Here is a 22,709-nt window from a genome sequence, read left to right as displayed (position 1 = left end):
TTCACTGTTTCCATGGGTGGGAAAGGGATGACTGCATTATGAATAAAGGAAAATTATAGGACTAAGAAAGAAAAGATGAAGTCTAAAATATTCCCAGCTCAAAAACAAACTGTATCTGAGCATACGGAGCTATAAAATGCCACCTAACTTCTCCAGTGCAATGAAGGGCACTAAATTTCGTGAGCATTTGATATGTTCCAAGTACTATATTAAACTGATTTTCTTCATTTCTCTCTTTCCTTTTTCTTTCTTTTCTTTTTTCTTTTTTTCTTTCTTTCCTTTCTTTCTTTTCTTTTTTCTTTCTTTTTTCTTTTTTATTTCTTTTCTTTTCTTTTTTCTTTCTTTCTTTTCTCTCTTTCTTCCTTTCTTTCTCTCTCTCTTTCTCTCTTTCTTTTGTTCTCTTTGAGACGGAGTCTCACTGTGTCACCCAGACTGCAGTGCAGTGGCACGATCACAGCTCACTGCAACCTCAGACTCCTGGGCTCAAGCAAGCCTCCTGCCATAGGCTCCCAAAATGTTGGTATTACAGGTGTGAGCTACCATATATATCAGCCTTAAAGTGATTTTCTTTTTTTTCTTTTTTTTTTTTTTTTTTTTGAGATGGAGTCTCGCTGTGGTACCCAGCTCACAGCAAGCTCTGCCTCCTGAGTTCATGCCATTCTCCTGTCTCAGCCTCCCGAGTAGCTGGGACTACAGACACCCGCCACCACCACACCTGGCTAATTTTTTTTGTATTTTTAGTAGAGATGGGGTTTCACCATGTTAGCCAGGATGGTCTCCATCTCCTGACTTTGTGATCCGCCCGCCTCGGCCTCCCAAAGTGCTGGGATTACATGCGTGAGCCACCGCGCCCGGCCATGATTTTCTATATCATAGAAGTAATGTACTATTGTCCTCTTTTTGTAGTTAAAAAAACACAGATTCAGAGAAGCTAAATAATATGCCAAGGTCACACAATGAGCAAATGGAAAAGGTGAGACCAACATTTATGTGAATCTAAAAAGCCCATTCTCTATATACCAATTGCCACTCCAAAGCAGATGGATAAATGCCTTTAATATCAAATCTCTACTTCAATTCTACTTCTTTGTCAAAATTAAGTAGTATAAATTAATATTAGATTATTATTAAAGCTATCATATTTGCTAATAATACAACACATAAATAATATACATATTTGCTAATAATACAACTATCATACCATATTTGCTGATAATACTATCATATTTGCTAATACTATCATATTTGCTAATAATACAACACATAAATAATATACATAGACACAAATCTATTTGTCCTACTATGCTATTCAAACAGATGTCATCCAAATAGCTGCATGGAATTTTATTTTATTAGACTACATTCCAGTGCAAGAACTAAAAGTACACTCAGTGCCTCAGCACATTTATCTATCAGAGAGAACTTTTAAAAACGAAATTTCTCTAAAATAAATCAGGAGTTGACAGCAAAAGAAAGTTATGTCACCTGTGGAGGTCAAAATATTTTATGAAGCCTTTTGCTACTCATGTGACTATTGTTTTGTCCATAAGAAGAAGCTCTACCCAAAATATCTCAGCCCATTTGTGCTGCAGGCTCAAAGTTTTACCTTCATTCCCACTTGGCTGGTTTGACATATCCCCAAGGATAAGTGTCTGCTGTAAATATGAATAAGAACCTTCTAGCATATCTGTGAATATGCATATTCTTAGACCCCACTTCATAGAAATTTTGCTCCAGTTAGCCTGAGGTAGGGCCCAGGAATCTGCATTTTAACATACATACATTTCTGACAGAGATGATATAATGCTTATTCATTGAGAATCACTAGACTAGAGAATCCTTCACTCCAGTTGGTAATTATTCATTGAGTGAATCATTCCCTCATTGATTCTTTCTGTCTGGGTCTAAGGGGTTTGGGAGGTTTTCCTGGCTTCTCAAATTGCTAGAGCATCCTCTAAACTGAACCCAGTCTGTATATGTTAAATCCCAAGGACGTACCTGCATGAGACTGGCTATCACAAGCCATACCGTTGAAGTTCTACTCAGATAAGCATTTGCTCCTTTTTACTTGCTCAGAGCCTTTCTCAAAACAAAGCTGTGAACTGGAAAAATTATTTCTTATGTTCTACTTCCTATATCTTCAATATCCAGGTACCTATATCCTAACCATACGTGGGAAACTAAAGCTTCTTGGATACCCTGTATCATCAACTGAGATGTCCAACCCAACGTAGCCTGGCCCTTTTCCTTATGCTCCAGATTTCTCTCTATGTCCTCCATAGAATGTGCTCCATCCATTTCCCTCCAGTGAGGATCCTAGCATCAGCCCAGTGACAGCACTTTAATACGACATGTGAAAATGAATGAACAAAGTAATATTTTATTTTGGAGCCAAACTGGAGCTAATGGCAGATTTTTGTTTTGAGTCTCACACACTGTAAAATAAAGTTAATGAATAAAGTTAAAATGATGGTGTCAGGAAATGTGGAAATGCAAGTACATTCCTTATTCCATTTTCCTGCTAGAGAGAATATATACTTAATGAATCAGTAATCTACTGTCTCTGTTGACAATTCAACAAGGCCATAAAAAAACTCAGCTGAGTAATAGGACTTAGAATTCAATGAGACAAAACCTGAGCTCTAAATATGTTTTATTTTTTAAAGAAAAATTCAAGGTAATTTTTTTTTTTTTGAGTCAGGGTCTCACTCTGTTGCCCAGGCTGCAGTGCAGTAACATGCTTTTGGCTCACTGTAGCCTCAATCTCCCCAGGCTCAGGTGATCCTCCCACCCGAGTAGCTAGGACTACAGGCATGTGCCATCACGCCCTGCTAATTTTTGTATTTTTTATAGAGATGGGGTTTCTGCAACTGGTCTCAAACTCCTGGGCTCAAGTGATCCACCTCCCTTGGCCTCCCAACGTACTGGGATTACAGGCATGAGGCACTACACCCAGCCCAGGATAATTTATTAAAATACAAAATATAATCACTATCAAAGACAAGAATTGTATGCAAAAAATGCTTCATAAATGCTACTGTCCATGACAGTGTACAAAAGCACAGCTCAGTCTGAGACCAACTACTGTAGCATTTAGGACAGATACAACAGATAAGCAAAATTCTCAAGGGAAAACATAGAAGGCAACCAGTTCTCCCATAAAGCTCTGAAAAGAAAGTAAAGGCTCTATATTGTAGACTACCCTTGATAACCTCACAGTAATCGGCATGACTAACAAATATATTTTGAAATAGTAGCAGTTTAAGATAAAGATGAAAGGTGGAATGAGAAGATTCCATAATTTCTTGATATTTTTGCATTATTAGAATCGTTTGAACTTTTGACTCTATCCTTGGAGTCAAACAAATCTAGAAGCCTTTGGCTTCTGAATAATAAATCATTTAGCCATAACTTTCAAACTTCATGATTATAATTAACACTTAAGCCTTAATGGATGTTAATGGGTTACTTTTCTTAGGTAGCATGCTATTTTAACAGGGGCTTTTTATATTCAAGGCCTTACAAATTCCAAGGAATGATTCTTACAGTGTAAAGTGCAGCACTATAATAAGGTATAAGAAGGATATTGAGGAAGGAAGGTAAATGGTCTTGTACCCTTAAAATAAATAATTCTACATTGTCACCTACTGTGTCCAATGTATGTAATAAACCTACACTTGCTTTAATGCAGGGGTTAACACATGGTTCCATTTCAGCAGCAATTGCCTTCATCATCTGCTAAGATGGAGAGTAGGAACATGATTTATTTTGAAAAAGGCCCATCAGGAGATAAAGCATAATCCCAGTCCATATGGGCAGAATTCTTAATATCATTTATACTTTTAGGAAAATTCATTTACCTTGGAAGTTTCTCCTTTGGGCTGAGCTGAAGATTTCTGAAGAGATCTTGGTTGGCTTTGGAGAGCAGGAGAAAAAACACCGGGAGTCCTCCATAGAACCTCATTTCCAGCATTAAGTAAGATCCTGGGATGTAAGTGTGCAAGGAAAGGCCGGGCTCATGCCTGTAATCCCAGCACTTTGGGAGGCCGAGGCAGGTGGATCACCTGAGGTCAGGGGTTCAAGACCAGCCTGGCCAACGTGGTGAAACGCCATCTCTACTAAAAATACAAAAATTAGTCAGGCATGGTGGCACGTTCCTGGAATCCCAGCTACATGGGAGGCTGACGCAGAAGAATCACTTGAACCTGGGAGGTAGAGGTTGCGGTGATCTGAGATTGTACCACTGCACTCCAGCCTGGGCGACAGAGCAAGACTCCATCTCAAAAAAAACAAAAAAAGAAAAGAAAAGGAAAATATCTTGGACCCCCAAAATCACCAAGCTAAAGGGAAAAGTCAAGCTGGGAACTGCTAAAGGCAAACCTGCCTCCCATTCTGTTCAAAGTCACCCCTCTGCTCACTGAGATAAACGCATATCTGATGGCCTGCTTTGGAGAGGCTAATCACAAACTCGAAATGCAACCATTTGTCTCTTATCTACCTATGACCTGGAAGCCCACTCCCTGCTTCGAGTTGTCCCTCCTTTCCAGACTAAACCAATGTTCATTTTACATATGATGATTGATGTCTCATGTCTCCCTAAAATGTATAAAACCAAGCTGTGCTCTGATCACCTCGGGCACATGTCTTCAGGACCTCCTGAGGCTGCATCATGGGCGTGCATCCTCAACCTTGGCAAATAAACTTTCTAAACTAACTGAGACCTGCCTCAGATTTTCGGGGTTCACATAAGTATGTCCAGGTTGTATATCTTCCAAAAGAGAATGCATAACTGGGGCCCAAAACTGACACAATGGTAGTATTAAAATGGTCCTAGCTAGGGACATTGACTGTTCCCTGACAGCCAACCACTGCAATCAATTCCTCACTGTGTCAATGCAGTGAGCCTCTATATTTCTCTCAGCCTTTACTTCTGCATCTGTACAATTGGCATAATAATAATGCATTTCCACAAGTCTACAGTGAAGATGAAATGAGGCTACAGACACTTCACAAAAGCTCAAGCATTACACAGTGCTTAAGTAGTGGCAATGCAGAATCAGATCCTTTTCTTTTCTGCGTATATCTTTCAGTAAATGAATAATTGGCCCTAACCCAAAGACAGAACAGCCTTTTAAGAATCATTCACTAACAACTAAAATTCTAACACTTTTTAAGAAAAGGCTATTAACAATCTGATTGTTTAAGCTCTTGATAAATATAATTGGCAGAATTACTAAACATGTTTTGGAGATTTGGGAGAAATTTCAGTGCAGTTGAGTAGGAGGATAGCTAGACACCCAGTGACCCTGGCTGTTTATCTGCAGAAGGACAGATATCAAGTGGTTAATTTGCAGCCTCATCTCTCTCTCTCCTTGTGTTCCAAGCCATATGGACCTTGTGTGCCTGGGTGGCAGACATCTTTCCCTCATGTCACGTAAATAATATCTCAGTTCAAAGTCATTATCTCAGGGAAAAGTGAATCATTGACCCCATTTCAAACAAAGCCAGATCCCTTTTTTAACACTCTCTCATAGCATTTTGTATTTTCTTTCTTAGCACTTAGCATAGTTGATGAATAAGATTTATTTCTGTAATTGTTTACTTAATGCCTGCCTCTTCTCCAGTGTAAGCTTGTAAAGGGTAGAAAGCATGACTATTAAGCTCACTGTTGTATCAATCCAGAGCCTGGTCCAAGGTCTGGCACATGGGAGGAGTTAAATAAATATTTGGTGCTTCAATGAAGAGAGAGGACTTGACGCCAAATCCTCTGAGACCAAAGCCAGTATTCCTTTTTACTACCAAAGAAATGGTTCTGTATAAGTAAGTATCACATGAGAAGCCCATTAAAAGTGCAGTCCTGGGTCTTTCTCCAGTGCTCCAGAGTCAGAAACTCCCAGGGATGAAGGAATCTGTATTTTCAGGTTGCAGCTAGTTCACGGATCAGCTGTAGGAGCCACTGCACTAAACTCAACCTGGATGAGCTATTACCACAAACAATGGGCTTATAAAGAGAGAATCCAGAATCCTCACATTTTTCTTTCTACCCTCTGGTCAGTGCTGGAAGAGAAAGCCCTCTAATCAGTCTCATATTGAATCAAGGAAGTAAAAATATCAAAAGCAACTCCCATGTCTTCACATAAAATATGCTTTATGTAATCCTTTCCATTAACTACAAATCACATGCGTTTTTTTAAATGAAACTTTAAGTCATATTGCTAAGTGAAAGACAGCAGACTAAAAAAGATATGTGCTATATGATTCCAGCCATATGACATTTTGGAAAAGGCAAAACTATAGAGACAGTAAAGACAGTGGCTGCCAGAGATTTTAAGGGAGGGAGAGAAAGATGAATAGGTACACAGGGTATGTTTAGGGTGGTTAAATTGTTCTGTATGAAACTATAATGAATATGTAGGGGAGGAAAAACTTCCTCTACCCTCTTAGTTTCTGTGGCTGGAATTTAAGAGTTAAACTGAAAACAGATAGATTAATCAGAGAAGAGGCAGACAAAGTTTATTTTTAATTTTATGTGCACAGGGTCTTCATAACTGAAAACTCAAAGAGGTAGTTAGACCCTGGGGCTTATATACCATTTGATATGGTTTGGCTCTGTCCCCACCCAATTCTCATCTTGAATTGTAGCTCCCATAATTCCCACATGTTGTGGAAGGGACCCAGTGGGAGATAACTGAATCATGGGTTTAACCCATATTGTTCTCATGGTACTAAATAAGTCTCATGAGATCTGATGGTTTTATAAGGGGAAACCCTTTCACTTGGTTCTCACTCTCTCTTTTTGCCTGCCACCATATAAGACATATCTTTCACCTTCTGCCATGATTGTGAGGCCTCCTCAGCCACATGGAACTATGAGTCCATGAAATTTCTTTTTCTTTATAAATTACCCAGTCTAGCATACGTCTTTATCAGCAGCATGAAAAGGGACTAATACACCATTTTAGCAAAGGATGATAACTTGGGGAGACATGACTAGACAAAAGAAAGGGGGAGCTTGGGTTCCTAGGGGTGGTAAATTGGGAGAAGGTGACTAGGAAGTACATGGTAGATAAGGGTTGTTTACTGAGATTTGCTACACAAACTCAAGTTCTCTCTGGTTGTAAGAATGGAGAATCATTCTCCTCTCCTCAGTATGGGAAAAGGGAAATTTATCCCCTGCTTTTAGGCAGAAAAGAGAGGTCAGAGAGCTCTTCCTGAGTCTGCTGCTTCTAAATTGCCTTCAGCTCAAAATAATTCTCATGCCAAAGTAGAATATTTTGGGGTAGCATATTCTGATCCCTTTCAGTGGATATGTGTTATTATACTCTTGTCAAAACCATAGAAGTACACAACACAAAGAGTGAGCCCTCATGTAAACTATGGACTATAGTTAACAATAATATATCAATATTGGTTCATTAATTTTAACAAATGTACCACACCAATGCAAGTTGTTAATAATAGGGGAAATTGTGGAGGGAAATTGAGAGGTAGGGATGGGGTGGGTGTATAGAACTCTATGTAATATCTGTTCAATTGTTCTATAAATCTAAAACTGTATTTTTTAAGTCTAAAAAATCAAAACACATACACAAAAATTACTGTGGGAATGGAACACAACAGTGAGCATTACAGCTCACAATTACTGAATGCTCACAGTGTGGGCAGTACCAAGCTAAAAATTTCAAACATTGCCTCTTTTCACACTAACACTCTAAGGTAGTGTGTTAGTTCATTTTCATGGTGCTGATAAAGACATACCCAAGAGTGGGCAATTTACAAAAGAAAGAAGTTTATTGTACTTACAGTTTCACATGGCTGGGGAGACCACACAATCATGGCAGAAGGCAAGGAAGAGGAAGTCACATCTTACATGGATGGCAGCAGGCAAAGAGAGAGCTTGTGCAGGCATACTCCCCTTTTTAAAACCATCAGATCTTGTGAGACCCATTCACTATCATGAGAACAGCAAGAGAAAGAACCAGCCCCATGATGTAATCATCTCCCACTGGGTCCCTCCCACAACAAGTGGGAGTTATGGGAGCTACAAGATGAGATTTGAGTGGGGACACAGAGCCAAACCATATCACTCCACACCTTGCCCCTCCCAAATCTCATGTCTTCACATTTCACAACCAATCATGTGCTCCAAACAGTCCCCCAAAGTGTTAACTCATGTCAGCATTAACTCAAAAGTCCACAGTCCAACATCTCATTTGAGACAAGGCAAGTCACTTCTACCTATGAGCCTGTAAAATCAAAAGCAAGTTAGCTACTTCCTAGATACAATGGGGGTATAGGTATTGTGTAAACACAGCGGTTCCAAATGGGAGAAATTGACCAAAACAAAGGGGCTACAGGCCCTATGCAAGTCTGAAATCTAGAGGGGCAGTCAAATCTTAAAGCTCCAAAATAATCTCCTTTAACTCCAAATCTCACATCCAGGTCATGCTGATGCAAGAGGTGGGTTCCCATGATCTTGGGCAGCTCCGCCCATGTGGCTTTGCAGGGTACAGCCTCCTGCCTGGCTGCTTTCATGGGCTGGTGTTGAGTGTCTGCGGTTTTTCCAGGTGCATGGAGCAAGCTGTAGTGGATCTATCATTCTGGGGTCTGGAGGATGGTGGCCCTCTTCTCACAGCTCCACTAGGCAGTGCCCCAGTAGGGATTCTGTGTTGGGGCTCCGATCCCACATTTCCCTTCCGTACTGCCCTAGCAGAGACTCTCCATGAGGGCCCCTCCCCTACAGCAGACTTCTGCCAGGGCATCCAGGCATTTCCATACATCTTCTGAAATCTAGGCAGAGGTTCCCAAACCCCAATTTTTTACTTCTGTGCACTGGCAGGCTCAACACCACATGGAAGCTGCCAAGGCTTACAGCTTGCACCCTCTGAAGCCACAATCCGAGCTCTATGTTGGCCCCTTTCAGCCATGGCTGGAGCAGCTGGGACACAAGGCACCAAGTCCCCAGGCTGCACACAGCATGGGGACCCTGGGCCTGGCCCAAGAGATCACTTTTTCCTCCTAGGCCTGCAGGCCTGTGATGGGAGGGGCTGCTGTGAAGACCTCTGGCATGCCCTGGAGACATTTTCCCCATTGTCTTGGGATTAACATTTAACTCCTTGTTACATATGCAAATTTCTGCAGCCAGCTTGATTTTCTCCTCAGAATATGGGATTTTCTTTTCTATTGCATTGTCAGGCTGCAAATTTTCCAAACTTTCATGCCCTGCTTCCCTTATAAAACTAAATGCCTTTAACAGCACCCAAGTTACCTCCTGAATGCTTTGCTGCTTAGAAATTTCTTCTGCCAGATACCCTAAATGATCTCTCTCAAGCTCAAGGTTCCACAAATCTCTAGGTCAGGGGCAAAATCCCACCAGTCTCTTTGCTAACACATAACAAGACATAACCTTTGCTCTACTTCCCAACAACTTCCTCATCCCCATCTGAGACCACCTTAGCCTGGATTTCATTGTCCATATCATTATCACCATTTTGGTCAAAGTCATTCAACAACTCTCTAGGGAGTTTCAAACTTTCTCACATTTTCCTGTCTTCTGAGCCCTCCAAACTGTTCCAACCTCTGCCTGTTACCCAGTTCCAAAATCACTTCTACATTTTCAGGTATCTTTAGAGTAGCACCCCACTACCTGCTACCAAATTACTGTATTGATCTGTTCTCATGCTGCTGATAAAGATATACCTGAGACTGGGCAATTTACAAAAAAAAGAAGTTTGTTGAACTTACAGTTCCATGTGGCTGGGGAGGATACACAATCACAGCAGAAGGAAAGGAGGAGGAAGTTACATCTTATGTGGATGGCAGCAGGCAAAGAGAGAACTTGTGCAGGAGGACTCCCGTTTTTAAAACCATCAGATCTCATGAGACACATTCACTATCACAAGAACAGCACAGGAAAGACCCACCCCCATGATTCAATCACCTCCCACTGGGTCCCTCCCACAACACATGGGAATTATGGGAGCTACAAGATGAGAGTTGGGTGGGGACACAGAGCCAAACCATATCAGGTAGTGAATATAATCACATGCACCTGAGGGTTGAGGGAACTAAGAGTGACAGCAGTTAATCCCTGGCCCAAGGGGGCACAGCCAGCAAGTTTCATCAGGTTTCAAACCCAGGTCCACACATTTACCCACTGTGGGAAACTTCTTCTGTTTATTCATAGTTGCTTTTGCCTACACACAAAATGAGTGGGTTACTGCTAAGTTTGATCAGTAACTACATTAGAAAATAGTAAGGCAGATTAAGAGAAAAAGATTCTCAATCAATGCTTCCTGATGATCCAGGGACACACACAGGTAAAACTGATGGTGGAAAAGCAGGTCAGGTGGGCAATGGCATGACTGCCTTGGCATAAAACTTTGTTGTAAATAAACAAATAATGATAACATTGATATATAAACTTAAATGACAATACTTCACTTTAAAACAAGACCATTAATAACAAAGAAATTGCCAAAAAAAAAAAAAAAAGGGAGGAGAGAGAGAAAGAGATGTAAATGGTCACACATTAAAAGAGAGATATATGAGTCATCAGCCTAATCCAGTATGTGAACGTCATATGGGTCTTGATGTTACAGAATCTCCAAATTTAGGTCTGTGCACCTGACGCATGGTAAGCCAAACACTGACACATCAGCACTCAGGAACAGAGAAAGGTTTATTCAATTTGACCAAAGCAAGAGGGCAGGAGAGACAGTCTCTCAAATCTGCCCTGCCTTTGAATTTAACTGGGGACTTGTATGAGTAAGGTGGGTATACGGGAGATGAAACTCCCCCAGTGATCAAAGCTGTTGGCATCCCTCTACCCAAATTTCTGGACACCATCAAGGAGGTCTGCATAACCTAAGGATCATGGTTCTTTAAAAGAAAAACAAGTTCATCAATCTGCCAGGCACCCCTGTAGGTTAGGATATGAAGTTAATCAATTATTAGTGACTACCCTCTACTGAAATAACGACATGCAAGCAAGCACGCATAGAGCAAGAAAAGGACAAGGGGAAAGGGAAAGTAGGTAAAACAAACATCGTATGATCTTTATAATAGAGGCTCAGTTACAGTGATTCAAACAAACTAACTCTGGGCTCAGTTACGAACGAATCAGTGAAATTTGTTCATAGATTGGATAGTAGACAATACCAACACATTAGTACATTTTAGGTACAATTATTTTATCAAAATTACATTAAAAAATAACTTATCAAAAGCTATTAAAGGTAAGTCTAGGCTAAACACAGTGGCTCACACCTGTAATCCCAGCACTTTGGGAGGTCAAGGTAGAAAGATTGCTTGAGGCCAGGAGTTCAAGTCTGCAGTGAATAACGCATGATCGTGCCACTGTTCTCCAGCCTGGGCAACAGAGTGAGACCCTGTATCTAAAAAAAAAAAAAAAGAAAAGAAAAGATTAAGGGTAAATATAAATATGTCCGGTATTTGCCTCGAAATAATTTGAGGAGGGACAGAGAGAGATACAGATCAAATAAAATTGGCTGTGAACTGATATTTTATAATTGTTGGAGCTAGATTAGATGCATACCCAGGTTCGTTATACTATTCTCACTCCCTTTAAATAGTTTTGACATTTTCCACCAAGAAAGGGTTTTTTTTTTTTTTTTTTTTGAGATGGAGTCTCACTCTGTCACCCAGGCTGGAGTGAGGTGGCTTGATCTCGGCTCACTGCAAGCTCCATTTCCCGGGTTCACACCATTCTCCTGCCTCAGCCTCCCGAGTAGCTGGGAGTACAGGCGCCCGCCACCATGCCCGGCTAATTTTTTGTATTTTTAGTAGAGATGGGGTTTCACTGTGTTAGCCAGGATGGTCTCGATCTCCTGACCTTGTGATCCGCCCGCCTCGGCCTCCCAAAGTGCTGGGATTACAGGCGTGAGCCACTGCGCCCAGCCGGCTAGGGTTTTTTAGAGTTTATTATAGAGCATTAGTTCTAGCACTTATCTAACCCATTGCATTGTTTTCATTCAATAAATAAGGGATGTGAACATTAATTATAAAAATAATATTTAAAATTAAAACATAAGATTAGGCCAGGCATGGTGGCTCACACCTGTAATCCCAGCACTTTGGGAGGCCGAGGCGGGCGGATCACCTGAGGTCAGGAGATCCAGACAAGCCTGACCAACATGGTGAAACCCCGTCTCTACTAAAAAAAAAAATAATTATAAAAAAATAAAAATAAATTAGCCAGAAGTGGTGGGACACACCTGTAATCCCAGCTACTCAGGAGGCTGAGGCGGGAGAATCACATGAATTTGGAGGCGAAGTTTGCAGTGAGCCAAGATCGTGCCACTGCATTCCAGCCTGGGTGACAGAGGGAGAGCCTGTCTCAAAAATAAAACAAAATAAAATAAAAAATAAGATTAGCATATACAAGCATTTTCACCCAGATTATTTCAATAAATCATGCCCTGTAGTTTCTGTTAACCTTTCCAGGAAAGAGCTGACATCAATCTCTACTCCTTCCCCAGCGCCTATGTCCTGGGCCTCTCATTCATTTCCTTCAAGTGCCCATGGCCAGAAAAGGGCGTCCACAGAAGAAGGAGCAAGTCTAAGGGGTGCTATTACCTGTTGATAGTTTTCCTTCAAGTGAAGGACAGAATGAACTCTCAGGGTTCTGAATATAGTAACAGTTCTCCTTCACCCTTGGGCATCACCCACTACCACAAATACCAATCCTTGGACCTAGGAAATCCAGAGGACCTCAAGAAAGTCTATCATCCCCACAGAGTTTAGATTGGTTCATTCGTGATTCCTGGGAAATATGATTTCAAGGACTTTGAGTGCCTCATAGGGAATGTAGAAAGGAAAATGAGGTTCTATCTCCTTCCCAGACTAGGAAATGCTCTTAGCTAGCCATTGGGAGACACTGGTTTACGGCTGGTTCCAAGCTGGAGGTAAAAGTGAAAATTCCACGTCCCTAGCAACAAAAGTATAAACCAAAGTCACAAAGCACTTATATTAAATCCAATTTCAGTGGCTGGTGTTTTATTCTGCTTCAGAAATTTCTTTTTCTTTCTTTCTTTCATTTTTTGTTTGTTTGCTTGTTTGTTTGTTTGTTAAGATAGTATCTCATTGTGTCACCCAGGCTGGAGTGCAGTGGCGCAATCTTGGCTCACCGCAGCCTCCACCTCCTGGGTCCAAGTGTTTCCCCTGCCTCAGCCTCCCTAGTAGCTGCGATTACAGGAGGTCGTCACCATGCCAGGCTAATTTTTGTATTTTTAGTAGAGACAGGGTTTCACCATGTTGGCCAAGCTGGTCTCGAACTCTGGACCTCAGGTGATCTGCCTGCCTTGGCCTCCCAAAGTGCTGGGATTACAGGCGTGAGCCACCAAGCCCAGCCTATGTTTCTGAAATGTCTTTGATAGTGAAGCACTAGACTTGCCCTGAGATAGGATGGTCACAGCAGTCTGGACCCCACACCATGTGTCTCCTTGGATTCAAAAGTTTACTTGTGGTTGGGTGCAGTGGTTCACACCTGTAATCCCAGCACTTTGGGAGGCCAAGGCCAGAGGATTGCTTGAGGCCAGTAATTTAAGGCCAGCCTAGGCAACGTAATGGGACCCTATCTCTATAAAAAATTTTAAAATTAGCCAGGCGTGGTAGTGTGCACCTATGGTCCCAGCCACTCGGAAGGCTGAGGTGGGAGCCCACCCTTGAGCCCAGGAGGTGGGCTGTGAGCCATGAGCTGTGATTACACCAGTGCATTCCAGCCTGGGCAACAAAGAGAGACATTGTCTCAAAAAAAAAAAAAGTTTAGTTGTGTGTTATATATCACACATATGAATACATACGCAGCATTTTATTTCTAGAAGTGGCAAACAGTGAATACGCTTACCTGTTATCCTCTTTCCCTCAAGGGACTCCCTCACTTCTAGGAAGAAAAATTTCACAGACAAGTGAAAAGAGTGTTTCAACTTTGGCTGATTTATTCAGCCAGCTGTTCAGACATTCTTTTTAAATGATGCTTGTCATTTACCTGTACTGGTTTTGGCTTTTGGTATTCAGAACACTCCAAATGCTTGCATTCATATGCCTTTCTATGAGTTTTTAAATGTGTTTGGGGGATTTCACTAAGCCCAGTGATTTAAAATTCTAAAGGTCAGGAAGTATATCACTGTGTACTTAAACAATGATCCTGCATGGTACAAAAATAAAATATTGATTATGCATATTGACAAATGCATATTATCTATGATGCCATTGCAGAGTATTGAACTGAATTCCAGTCTGAAGAGTTCCAGCCTGTCTGTTCACAAACTATTTGATGTCAGGTAAATTATTAATGTCTATTAGCCTTTTTATAAAATAAGTGATGCAGATTAGGTGACTGTTGATGATTATTCAAAATCTCAGATGCAATTACCCTAATAACGCTTCAAATCACAACTCTGATTTTCTCTGGGGTAAGAATTTGATACATGATAAAAAGCCTCCAAGAGGCTGCCTCAGCCCTGCACTCAAATATGCTATTGATAGAGACAGAAGACAGCCATGGGTCCCCGGCGAAAGGGTCCCCACCTCCAAGCACAAAACAGCCTGAAGGCTGAAAAACCAAACTGCTGGTCCCAGATGAAACCCGCCCTTTCCCGACTGATTCTGAATAATGTCCACCTGTGCACCGGGAGGACAAGGGTGGAGCCTTGGGAAGTCGCACCTTTTGCAGCGGGGAGGAGCCTGGCCTCTTCAGTTCCTGAGTGGTGACCTGGGATTCAATCTGTGAGGCAAGTGACCTGCTGGCAGGACTCTCTCTCGCTTTGCTGAGAGTTCCTCTTTCCCATTTTCTTTTCACTTAATAAACCCTGCCCTACTCACCCTACAATGCATCTGTATGTCTAAATTTTCCTGGTCGCATGACAAGAACCCAGTTTTTTTCTACAACACTATTCCATATCTTGGGAGCTTTATCTGAAAAATAGCCCTTTGCACAGGACATTCACTTCCTGAGGGTAGGTCCATCTGGGATACCAAATTGCAGATCAGTGGTTACTTAATGAACTTAGGAGGAACATATGACACTGTGTTTCTGAAAACCTGCTTTCTTCAAATCAGGATAGCTAATTAGACTCCAGCCATTATAGAAAGACATCCATTTCGATACTCAACATTAATCATGAAAAATCACAGCATTCTCCTTCTTCTGTGTAATACAAGAAAATGCCTTTAACTCTCATTTTAAACTGTAGGGGAGGAAAAATAATTTTCTTTCTAACTTTCAGAGTTCTTAGTTGAGATGGACCCCTGTAACAGAAGACACATTAACAAGAGAAAAGCAAACGGAAGTTTATTTATTTATTTACTTTTATTATTATACTTTAAGTTCTAAGGTACATGTGCACAACGTGCAGGTTTGTTACATATGTATACATGTGCCATGTTGGTTTGCTGCACCCGTTAATTTGTCATTTACATTAGGTATTTCTCCTAATGCTATCCCTCCTCCTCCCCCGACTCCACGACAGGCCCCAGTGTGTTATGTTCCCCACCCTGTGTCCAAGTGTTATTGTTCATTTCCCACCTATGAGTGGGAACATGCGGCGTTTGATTTTCTGTCCTTGCGATAGTTTGCTCAGAATGATGGTTTCCAGCTTCATCCATGTCCCTACAAAGGACATGAACTCATCCTTTTTTACGGCTGCATAGTATAGCAAACGGAAGTTTAATAACATATATACCTCATGTATACTGGGAGATACCCAAAGAAATGAGCAAATCTCCAAGAGGTGACTTAGAATTCAGGCTTAAGCACCATCTTCTGCTGAAACAAAGAAAGAAGGGTGTTGGGAAGGCCAGTAATGGGGATGTGACTGGAAACAGCACAGTAAATAAGAGTAAGGCTTGTTATGCAGATTTAGGTGGGTGGGTCTCTAGTAATTTAATCATCTTTCCCTTCTTCGTACAGAGAGGGAGACACACTTACAAATGGACATTTTTCTTTATAGGTGTAAGTTTCCCTTACAAAAGGGAAATGTTTGTGTTTTCAAAACTTCTCTTGTGTCTAGTGTCTAAAAATGATCAGCTCAAAGTAATCTTTATGCCAAAGAGGCATATTTTGGGGTAGCACATTCTCATCTCATACACCACTCTGTACAGACCATGACCCTACAGCAATGACACTCCCTCAACTCTATTAGAAATAATTGGATAATAACTTCTCTTATACTATTTGCTTTCTCTTATCTGTAGCAGCAGACACTTGTGGTGCCTCAACCAGTTCCCTTGGCCACTAGATTTCAGCACCGCTGTGAAGGACAAGTCTGTGCAAGCAACCAGCATCCCACCTCAAGCTGTGCTGTGGCATCTCACAATTTGGACTTTCTCTGCAGTCACTGAAAGCAACTCAGCCTGCCTCTCCCCTAAACAGGCACACTTGGAAGTGCATGGTGCCAAAGTGCCTCTAGCAAAACCCACAATCAACGGGAGACTGAATTAATAGACGGGTGTCCCAGTCTCCCTGTCCTTCCCTAAAACATCTCTGAGGGATTCCACAAAGTTTCTTAGAAGCTCTTCAATAGAATGGAGCCCCAGTTTTCCACAGGGGTAGCTAGCTCAATAACTCCATGTTTTCCCATGCCTCTACTCTCTCACTTCTGCTTCCTGGGATTCATTCTCAAAGCAACTACCTGAGCCCACATACTTGTCTCAGGCCCTCTGCTTTCAGGGAAACTCAAATGAGGACATTCTTCTCGAAGACAACTGGAAGACATTTCAGTCTCATGGACAAGACCCTCTAAGTTGATGTTCCCCTTAAGAGTAAGAAATAAAAATAAAATCCTGAGCCCCCCCCCAACCAGCTGAACAGAACTCTCTCTTGGCAAAGGGTACCGCAGAGAAACCTTGAAAACTGTGCTCCTGGCCATGATGACATGGAAGATTGAACATGCCTCGTTCACCTCCCCTGCAACCTTGCTAACAGCCATGAGGCTTTCTTTCTTAAGGGTTAAACAGAAACCAGCCATTGGGAAAGACTGGCTCTGCCAGTGATTTCCACCAACCTTGTGACTATCCTTCCTTTTGCAGTTTTGACAAAACGACCACTCAGCTTTCCTTCCTGACAAAAGAACACCGAACATGAAGTGGCTCTGGCCGGTTTATAGAGGATGCATAGTGAGGGTTTTTGTGTTGCCTGCTTCACCTTTTGAGTCAGAGGGCTGAAAACTGCATCCTCAAATTATACTAATGCCACCATATTTTGAACATGACGCCCATGGACAGGCATGAAGCTCAACTATGTGCACGTTTCTCTTTTCGTATATTTGTGCCTTTTCCTATAGCTGATTAAATATGTATATTCAGGTGGGGCATGGTGGCTCATGCCTGTAATCCCAGCATTTTGGGAGTCTGAGACGGAGGCTCACTTGAGGCCAGAAGTTCAAGACCAGCCTGACCAACATGGCGAAACCCCATCTCTACTAAAAATACAAAAATTGGCCAGGCTTGGTGACACACGCCTGTAACCCCAGCTACTTGGGAGGCTGAGGCATGAGAATCACTTGAACCTGGGAGGCAGAGGTTGCAGTGAGCCAAGATGGGGCCACTGAACTCCAGCCTGGGCAACAGTGAGACTCTGCCTCAAAAACAAACAACTGGAAGGCCGAGGCAGATGGATCACTTGAGGCCAGGAGTTTGAGACCAGCCTAGCCAACATGGTGAAACCCCATCTCTATTAAAAAATGCAAAAATAAGCCAGGCATGGTGGTGGGTGCCTGTAATCCCAGCTACTTGGGAGACTGTGACAGGAGTATCACTTGAACCTGGGAGGCAGAGGCTGCAGTGAGCTGAGATTGTGCCACTGCACTCCAGCCTGGGTGACAGAGCAAGACTCTGTCTAAACAAACAAACAAACAAACAAACAAAAATGTATATTCAACCACCGCATTCAGCATAAATTCCTGTCTTATTCTTCCCTCCCTCAAAGTGCCCGTTTCTGGCTTCTGGCAGGAGGCTACACTTCCAACCCTGTCAGAATGGCCACCCGAGGGCTGCAATTCTTTATAAAAAACAAAGCTCACCTTTCTAAATTTATGAACCTCATCATTCTTCAGTTGACAAGAGGAATATTTTATTAGTCTTTCCTCAAATTTTGGAATTAGCCTCTAACATAGTATATACATCCCCATTATGCAACCCCAAGTATTTGAGGCCTTTTAAGTGGCATCTCATTATCTGACTACCTACAGCACTACATGATTTCAATAAAATGGTCAGCGGTGAAATTGCTGAAACCTAAAACTAGAATACAAGGCAATCTTCCCATGTACCTAAGAAGAAATCTGTGGTCATATTTTCAACATGAATGCCAAAATTCTATACATGCTTTTGTTTGTACAGACTACTACAGTATATAATACAGAGCTGGATGCAGTGGCTCACACCTGTAATCCCAGCATTTTGGGAGGCTGAGGCAGGTGGATCACTTGAGGTCAGGAGTTCAAGACCAACCTGGCCTACATGGTGAAACCCCGTCTCTACTAAAAATAGAAAAATTAGCCAGGCATGGTGGTGCACACCTATAATCCCAGCTACTTGGGAGGCTGAGGCAGAAGAATCACTTGAACCTGGGAAGTGGAGGTTGCAGTGAGCCAAGATCGTGCCACGGCACTCCAGCTTGGGTGACAGAGCAAGACCCTGTTTCAAAAAAATTAAAAAATAAAATTTATATATTTTTAATTATTTATTTGTATATAAAATATGTATAATAAAATATGTTATGAAAAGTACAAAGACTGCTAAGATTTCAAGCTGTTTCGATAGGATTTTTTGTATTGAAAAATCAGTACTAATTTTCAAATGTAAGACACAAGAATTTAAATATCATAATGAGCAACTCTTTCAAGGAAAATTGAAAAGAGATAACACAGAACCTGGTTACATTTTTACAACCAATATATTTTTAAGATTTTGAACTTTAAATTACAACCAATTAAGTAAAACCAGTTCTATTTTAATACAAAATCATTATAAAATATGTATTTGTTGAATTGTTTGATTATTTTTAGAATAATGCCAGTTAAATGCTTCTTCCTCTGGTCTAACACAGAAGGTTTGTTAATGAGAGAAGAAAACTTCTTATGTCTGCTGGAGTCGACACAGTTTTTCCAAGATGGAGAATTTGACACATTCAGAAGTTAATATTGGCTAAAAGAGTTACGATAATTGGCCTTTTTCGGATCATATTAGATTGAGTCTTCTGGAGTCGCTAAATCATTGTTCTTAATTTTCATTGTCTTAGAATATAAACTAGCTGACTTGGAGTCAGGGGTTCAATTCATTTTGAATAAGACTTAACACCCCCCCTTACATTAATAGGCTCTTAAGGCTGTTACTGCTTAGGAATGGTTTGGGTAATGAATAGGTGTATTGTCCCTGAAATTAAACTTGCTTTTAAAGCAAGGCAAAGACTTTTTGCAATTAAAATGTTTGAATCTTTTTGAAACATAAAATAACTACTTAAAGGAGTAAATATATGTATATTCATTAAATTCAAAAACAAATTTCCATCTACAAAACCAGAATTCTCTCATCAGTTCTTAAGGTAATTTTATTTATTACTTTGCTTTCATTTGAATTTTTTCTTCATGAATTGTCTTCCCTTTAAAGAAATGGCTTTTTACAAAATACTAATAGTGCCTCACATTTGCTTGGCACTTTCAAGAACCGAAATGACTTTAACTTAACATGTTTTTGACTGAGGCCCAAAAAACTTTGTCAGACAATGATAATATCCTATTTTACTGAAGAAACTGAGGTCACACTGCTAGTAACTGGCAATATCCGCATTCAAATCCAGGTCTTCCAGCTCCAAGTTTAACAATAAGCCATTTGTTCCACAAGTATTAACATTTCCAAAAAGAATTCTGTAAAAATCACTTCAAGCATTCCACAAAGTGAAATAGAAGCACAATTCTCAGCAGTGGTATTCAAAGTCAAAAAGGGAGGTTTCTCCCTCATGGAATGAACTTGAGCAGTTAGTTAAGCAGAGAACACCGGCTCATCTAGAAAAGTCGATGGTCACCTCCCAGGTTTTTGGACTCTAGGAAACATGGTTTCATTGAGCCTGCAAGACAACTGCAGCAAACTGATAAAATATGATAGCTTTAAAGGATTCATTTTGATCTATCCAATCATTGATCCATAAAGTAAAAAAATCTCTCTTAAGTACAACTTGACACAATAGACTGTAAAAATTCTGTGGGACCTGTTGGGGTTTATCACATTAATGGCATTCTGCATTCATTTGATAGATAAGAGCAAATCTTAGAGACATGCTAATGCTCAGGAAAGAAGTGACCGTTGATCAATGACATGACATGGTAGGGCGTTAATCATGCAATCCCAACCAAATGTCCCCTGTGGTTCCACCTGAATAATCCATGACCTGCTTCTGTGTGTTAATCTTAACTTTACTATGTGTATTAGAGTTCTCCAAAGAGATAGAACCAACAAGCGGGAGATAGATAGATGATAGATCGATGTTACTGGAAAAAGGGTCTTGTCCCAGACCCCAAGAGTGGGTTCTTGGATCTCAGACAGGAAAGACTTCAGTGTGAGTAGCAGAGTAGAGTGAAATTAAGATAGTTTACTAGAGACTACTCTCATTACAGAGTAGGGCGTCCTCAGAAAGCGAGAGAAGGAACGCCCCTACGTCAAACATAATGCTTGCTTATATACAATGTTAGAACTAAGAATAATGTGCTTTATTATTATACAAAGGCTTGTGATTAGCTTGTAACAGTCTATTAGTATTGTTCTTCTCTTGTTTACCTATTGATATCAGCAAGAATTTATGGATGTACTATAATCTTTAAAGCGAAACCTATTCCTAAACTAAGAATGCTTTTTATTCTGTTGCATAGGCTGGGGTGCAGTGGCACAATCATGGCTCACTGCAGCCTGGATGTCCCCATACTCAGGTAATCCTCCCACCTCAACCTCTTGAGTAGCTGGGGTCACAGGTGTGTGCCATCACTCTTGGCTAATGTTTGTATTTTTTGGAGAGATGGAGTTGCACTATATTGCCCAGTCTGGTCAAGTGATCCACCTGCCTCAGCCTCCAAAAGTGCTGGGATTGTAGGTGTGCACCACCTTGCCTGGTCTGTTCTTAAGATATCTGGATATCAGGACATTTCCTTAAGTTCTGGGTCTTAGTTAGCATAATTAACTTGTTCCTTCAACCATAAACATCTTGTGACCAAGAGTACCTAAATTCCTGGGAATGTAACCTAGAAGGTCTCACTTCATTCAGCCTTTATTGAAGAGGGAATCACTCTTGTTTGGATGCCAATGGCAGATAGTTACATAGATAACAGGAAATTTATTAGGGGAATTGTCTCACATGATCATGGAAGCTAAGAAGTCCCACCATAGGGAGTCTGCAAGCTGGAGAATCAGGAGAGGTGGCAGCACGGGTCAGCCCAAGTCAGAAAGCCTCAGAACAAAAGAAGCTGATGATGTAACTCTCAGTCTGAGGCTTACAGCCTGATTACACAGAGGGCTGCTTCTTTTGTGAGTCCTGGAGCCCAAATGCTGGAAAACCTGGGATTCTGATGTCCGAGGGCAGCAGAAGAGGGTGTTCCAGCTCCAGAAGAGAGAGAAATCAAATTCACCTTTTCTCTGCCTTTTTGTTCTATGTGGGCCCCCAGCCGATTGGATGGTGCTCACCTGTGTTGAGGGTGGATCTTCCCGGTTTAGTCCATCTAAGAGATTGGTGTGACACACCCAGACAGAATGTCTTACCAGTTATGTAGGTATCCATTAATCCAGTCAAGTTGACACCTAAAATAAACCATCACACTATGCTTCTGTCTTACTAGCAGTTATAATTTGAGGAAATGGATCCCTATCCTTCATATAAAATGTATGGTACTCTGTGACTTAGTAAAGTAATAAATGACTTAACACCTGTGGAAAATATTTAAAAGCATTAACATTGATGTTACAGTAAGGTAGCATCACAAAGTCCAGGACTATTTCTTAGGAGCAAAGAAATAAAAAGGCACCATAACAAGGCCAGGTGCAGTGGCTCATGCCTGTAATCCCAGCACTTTGGGAGGCCAAGGCAGGTGGATCACAAAGTCAGGAGATCGAGATCATCCTGGCTAACATGGTGAAATGCCATCTCTACGGAAAATACAAAAAAAAAAAAAAATTAGCTGGGCGCGGTGGTGGGCGCCTGTAGTCCGTCCCAGTTACTCGGGAGGCTGAGGCAGGAGAATGGCGTGAATCTGGGAGGCAGAGCTTGCCGTGAGCCGAGATCGTGCCACTGCACTCCAGCCTGGGAGACAGAGCGAGACTCCATCTCAAAAAAAGAAAAAAAGATGGCATCTTCATGGAGGGATGGCCTGGCCGAGGCCAGCAGAGCCTAAGCAGAATGCAACAGCACCCGTGGATGGTGGAGAGTAGAATGGCAATGGAAGCTTACCCACATATAGCAGACTGTTGGAGGGAAACAGGTGTGATGAAATAAATATATTCAGTATAATTGGCGAACCAGGTTTCTCAACTGTCAGAGAAGAAAGCTACAAATATTGAAATGAAAGAAAAATAGAATGAACTCAATGGTATTGAACTGAAATGGAAGGAATTGGTATGAATTTATAAATTTATATAAATGTAGACATATAAGTAACATATATATGGGTGCATGTCTGCATATTATTATATATTCCTTAGTTTTTGTC

General features: G+C 41.2%; 1 long non-coding RNA gene across 1 annotated transcript in view; it reads right to left on the bottom strand.

Annotated features, from left to right (window-relative positions):
• Positions 1 to 11,314: 11,314 nt before the first annotated feature.
• The window catches only part of LOC134809245 (uncharacterized), a 47,091-nt gene continuing 35,696 nt past the window's right edge, over positions 11,315 to 22,709 (bottom strand). The window contains exon 3 of the long non-coding RNA XR_010154489.1: positions 11,315 to 11,396. This is a non-coding gene — a long non-coding RNA (uncharacterized LOC134809245). The remainder of the gene's footprint in view (positions 11,397 to 22,709) is intronic.

Source organism: Pan troglodytes, chromosome 22, assembly GCF_028858775.2.
Source record: "Pan troglodytes isolate AG18354 chromosome 22, NHGRI_mPanTro3-v2.0_pri, whole genome shotgun sequence".
NCBI classification, from domain to species: Eukaryota; Metazoa; Chordata; class Mammalia; order Primates; family Hominidae; genus Pan; species Pan troglodytes.
Note: the sequence above shows the minus strand (reverse complement) of the source record. Positions and strands in the feature narration are given on the sequence as shown.